Source organism: Daktulosphaira vitifoliae, unplaced genomic scaffold, assembly GCF_025091365.1.
Source record: "Daktulosphaira vitifoliae isolate Bord-2020 unplaced genomic scaffold, ASM2509136v1 Scaffold_164, whole genome shotgun sequence".
NCBI lineage: Eukaryota > Metazoa > Arthropoda > Insecta > Hemiptera > Phylloxeridae > Daktulosphaira > Daktulosphaira vitifoliae.
The window spans coordinates 12,797-17,963 of NW_026099732.1; the positions used below are offsets into that span (position 1 = coordinate 12,797).

Sequence of the window (5,167 nt, forward strand, 5' to 3'; positions counted from 1 at the left end):
TATAAATCAAAAATTAAATAATTCTCAGCAAAATAGAAATAAATTATTTTAGGACTAATTTAGTGCTCAACGATAAATACTGTCTATATGAAAGGACTAATTTTTTATACTTTAATTGACTTTTTTTAAATAACATTTTTCTGTGGAAATAGTATCCAGCATTCGTAAGGCTAGTTCTTACATTTTTTTAAATGGTAACACATATTTTTAATTCAATAGTAAATGGTATTTGAATTTTTAATGAAACTTAATTTGTTTATTAGATATAAACATTTAAAGTTTCAAATTTTTGAGTTAATATATAGGTATAATACACAAGGGATTACAAATATAGGTAGCTAATTGATTTTTTATGATATTGCTATCACAGTCACGGATTGTTTATTATCAATTATGACTATCAATAGATATACTTTTTGTATTGTCAGTTAGTGTATTTATAAACTCACAACAATGTACCTTACTATCATTGATAATAACAATGCTGTGTACCTGCTAATATCGATGTCATAAAAAATCAATTAGCTACCTGTATTTGTAATCCCTTGTGTATTATACCTATATATTAACTCAAAAATTTGAAACTTTAAATGTTTATATCTAATAAACAAATTAAGTTTTATTAAAAATTCAAATGCCATTTACTATTAAATTAAAAACTCAAACATTTTATTAAATTAAAAATATGTGTTACCATTTAAAAAAACAAAGTTGACACCCTTACCAGGCATAAGGGATGAACTTATAAAGTATTACATAGTTAATAATTCAAGAATAATGTGTAACTAAAGATAATAATAAAAAAAAAATGTATAAATTATTATTATTCTGTAAGTAATTGAGTGGGTTATGATAAAAAAATCAGCCTGTATTGTTTCTGTTGGATAGGGAAATTGTTGTGCTTATTCTTTGATATTATTATTCCTTAAATTTAAGTTTTATTTTAATTTAATTTAATTAAATTTAGTTAAGTAAATCTCGTTGTTGTTGCCTCACCACTACCACAACACATTTAGTATTATAACAATTCTAAAAAAACATTAAATAATCCATCGTTGTCCTTATTAATTTAATTGATAATTTAATAGTTTAATTTAATTATAATTATTATATTAATTTTATTGATTTTAACAAAACAAAGATATGCATAATGTTTAGTTTAATTTTTTTCAAATAATTATTGCCTCTTGTAATAAATAAAAAACAAATTCCTTATAATCAATCTCGAATAAGAATAAAATGTTAATTAAATTTTTTTTTAAATTTTAAAAAAACCTATTTTTAGCTCTACTCTTACAAAAAAGGCTGATGTGGTGTCAATATCAATTTTAGGACAAGTACTCATTGAGTTACAAACGGATACATCTCGTACTGGTATACGTATAGTTCGTCCGTGTCCATTATACAAATAGCATTTCTTGTCAAATACAGTAATACTAGTTAGCATTGATTTTGTAGCTTATATCCAAAAGCTGAGATGTCACAATAATGGGTTTAAAGGTATTTTAATAAGTTATACATGGCTGAATAAAATAAATATCTTCTCAACTACGCATCGAAGCTAATATTTAAATTTTACTACTTAAGACTTGTACCAAAAACTATTATATTTAAATACATTTTTTTACTTCACATTACAGTAATATTTATTTTAAAGTTAGTAAATTATTAAAAATTACATCAGTGTAATTGAAAATCAATGAATACAATGTTTATCGTAAAGTTCAAAATCAAGTATTGATATAAGAAATTTGACTCTTGGAGGGTACTAAAATGATTTCTTTTGAGTATAAGACTGGAATTATGTAAATTACTATTATTGAACTTTTCATTTTTAAATAAATGTAAAATTTATAAAAATAACTGGGAGTGCAAATTTTTGAATAGGGGAGTATTAAAAACTGATTGATACTGTTGTATGTTCACCTACAGGGAAAGGCATTTGTCTAAAACTCTATTGTTTAAGATTCATTTATCATTTTCGCATTAACTTTTTTAAAAAATTTTTCAACATTAGTTCTATGAATTTTTCTGTTAAAACACTGTTTTAAGAACAAAAATTGACGAAACCAAATTTTTTTTTATTTAACGTGACTTAAAAATATTATTAGGATATGCAAATAAAATAGATGACAAAAAGAATTTATGACATTTAACAGACATACCGTTTGGTATTTCTGTCCAAATAATAAGATTGGCGGATCATTTTAGGCAATTACAAGTACAAATAAACCAAGAGTGGCACAGAATCTACAATAAATTGAAAATAAAATTTAAATAAACTTAAAGCAATAATAATAATGAAATACAATAAATTATTGGATGTAGGGATTACAATTTTTTATAATTGTAGAATATTTTAAATAATAGTTAAAAAAATCCGTAATAAGATATATATATATCATTTGGAGAATGCAATTTTGAAATTTTATATATTACATTATAAGAGGGTTCAAAATTGTAACGTTTACCAAATTGTTTATTGTTCAGTTGTGCCTTGTAGAATAATACTTTTATCAGTATATCACTTAATTTGTATAGTGTGCTATCTAAAAAATACAATAATATAATAAAGTATATGAATTATTACAATAATTGTTAAATAATTACATTCATCATAAATTTCTTTCTTTAAATTAACTACAGAACTTTTGAGATTTTCATTGTCATTTTCGTTCTGTGTTACTACCTAAAATATGCAAAATAGTATATTGTAATACATTTATTAAATACCCTTATTTTTAATGTTAGAGAAATAAAGGGAACTGGTCCGATTTAAAAAAAAGTATGTTGTACAAAATAAAAATATAAATAGTAATTCTTTAAAAAAATTATTATGATCCATACATTTTTCAAAAAGTTATAACAATTTAATATTAACATTTAAGGAAAATGGTTCGATTTAAAAAAAAAGTATGTCGAATGAAAGAGGTATATAAATGTCATTTTTCATTTAACTATTGTATTGATTTATNGAAATAGGTATATAAATGTCATTTTTCATTTAACTATTGTATTGATTTATACATTTTTTAAAAATTTATAGAAATTTAAAGTTAAAAATGTAAAATATAAAATCGAGAATTTTAACACAAAAATAGTAGCCATTTTCACCTTGAAGTCAAAATGTAGTTCGAAATTTTTATTTTTATATTAAAGTATATTAAATAAACTTTTATTTAAGATATATATAAAAATGTCAGTATTTCCGGAACATTTTCAAAATTTAAGTTGAAAAAGTTAGGTTTTTGTGAAAAAGTTGTCATTTTGAATTCAACCTTTGGGCAGGTAAAAGGTCAGACTTATAAAAAAAATATACCAGATGATAGGTAAGGACATCAAGCATCGATAAAAAAAAAAAATTATATTGATTTAGTCTTTTTTGAAAAAGTTTTAGCAGTTTTAAGTAAAAAAAAACGGTAGCACAGTGGGATCGAGGCACAGTGTGGACGAGGCATAGATGGGACAAGTATAGATGATATCTGATAGTGATTAAAATCACTATCATAAGAAACGCTTCGATGCAAATCTGTAGATAGTGTTTCATTTAGAGAAATTTAGAGAATTTGGTGGATTTTTTCAAAAACAAAATCAACTCTTATTTCTTTAATTATATCCTGATTAGTAGTTCTTTGTTTTTTAAATATAATGTTGTAATAGTCCCTTCACACAACCGAACAAAATGTTTTTCTGTTATTCTTTCATCTTCTACCCACACACCAATAAATTACAAAACACAATCAACACTTTCTATCACTGACTGCAGATACACACACAACTCACACAATCACGCCATGCACACACATCCGTTCCTTCCCCACATGTACAATCCCGTAGTTTTACAAAATCCTTCTACAATGTCAGCCAAATAGTAACAAAGAATCTAAATAAATGTAAGGCTGATGTTCATGTACGTGTCTGGAAGGGGACTTTGGAAGGNGTACGTGTCTATAAGGGGACTTTGGAAGGACACCAAAGGACTCCATGGGCTCGTCTGACACGGCCTGTTTCGATCGTACTCCGGAAAGAACACGTCCAGTTTTATAAGTAAACTCCGCATTTTTTCTCTGTATCGTTTATGTAATATTGACAATATTTGAATTAGTGTGTACAAATATTTTATTTAAGTTTCATGTACTATTTCTAAAAACCATACGAATCACTTTTGTGTATTTTGTGTAATAAGTGACAATAATTATATCATTTGATATCAACTTGTTTTGTGTTGAAATTATTATTACATAAATCCTGTCTTCGGCATTAGGGGTAACATAAATATTCAGGTAACACTATTTGAACTCAACCTGTATGCTTTATTTTACAACGATAGACCCTCAATCCATACGCCCGAGTGAAGAGTCAGATCCCGCGTATTTCCCCTTTCATTTCAATCCTAAATCCCCCCTTTTCTCTTTTCTTATTTTTGTTTTACAACAATAATATATGAATAAATACTATTTATAGTTTTTAAATTCAGTATGAAATTGTGAGGCCAGCTATGATGTATGGTTCATAGTGTTGGGCGGTTGATAAGAAAGTAGAGCAGAGAATAAGTGTAGCAGAGATGAGAATGCTTAGATGGATGAGTGAAGTGACTAGAATAGGGAACGAGCATATAAGAGCGAGTATAGGTGTTGCGTCAATCGTGGATAAGATGACAGAAAATAGACTTAGATTGATTAGTCATGTTATGAGGAGAGAAGAATTGGAATCTTTAAGAACAGTTATAGAAATGAATATTAAAGGAAGAAGAGGTAGAGGAAGACCAAAAAAGAGATTGAGGGTTGTTATTGAATGCGACACGAGGACAGCTGATGTGAGCGTAGAAGATGTGGGAGATCGTGTCAAGTGGAAGCTTAGGATAAGGGTGGCCGACCTCAAGTAGTTGGGATTAAGGCAAAGAAAAAGAAAAAGATTACCAGAAATTCCGTTGGCAATTGACATAATATAATTGTTATTTGGGAATGTACAATTTAGTGTTAAGTTGGGCTTAAACAATATAGTGTCAAATCAATTACCTACTCTATCGCTTGTATATTAATATACACTACACTTTAATGATACACTAAATAAATAAACTCACACATACACACATATGCATTTATAACATTGTGTCTAACGTAAGTGTAACATGATAAAAAGTAACCGTAAAATGAAAAAAATGGAA

At 26.5% G+C, this 5,167-nt stretch overlaps 1 long non-coding RNA gene across 2 annotated transcripts in view; it reads right to left on the bottom strand.

The window, feature by feature from the left end:
• Positions 1-2,060: 2,060 nt before the first annotated feature.
• Positions 2,061-5,167, bottom strand: part of LOC126909173 (uncharacterized) — a 9,675-nt gene continuing 6,568 nt past the window's right edge. The window contains exons 3-5 of one of the 2 annotated variants that reach the window (XR_007704954.1): positions 2,611-2,689; positions 2,472-2,549; positions 2,061-2,250 (exon numbers count right to left, since the gene is read on the bottom strand). This is a non-coding gene — a long non-coding RNA (uncharacterized LOC126909173). Of the gene's footprint in view, positions 2,550-2,610; positions 2,690-5,167 lie in introns of both variants that reach the window. The other variant, XR_007704953.1, reaches the window with a different exon arrangement.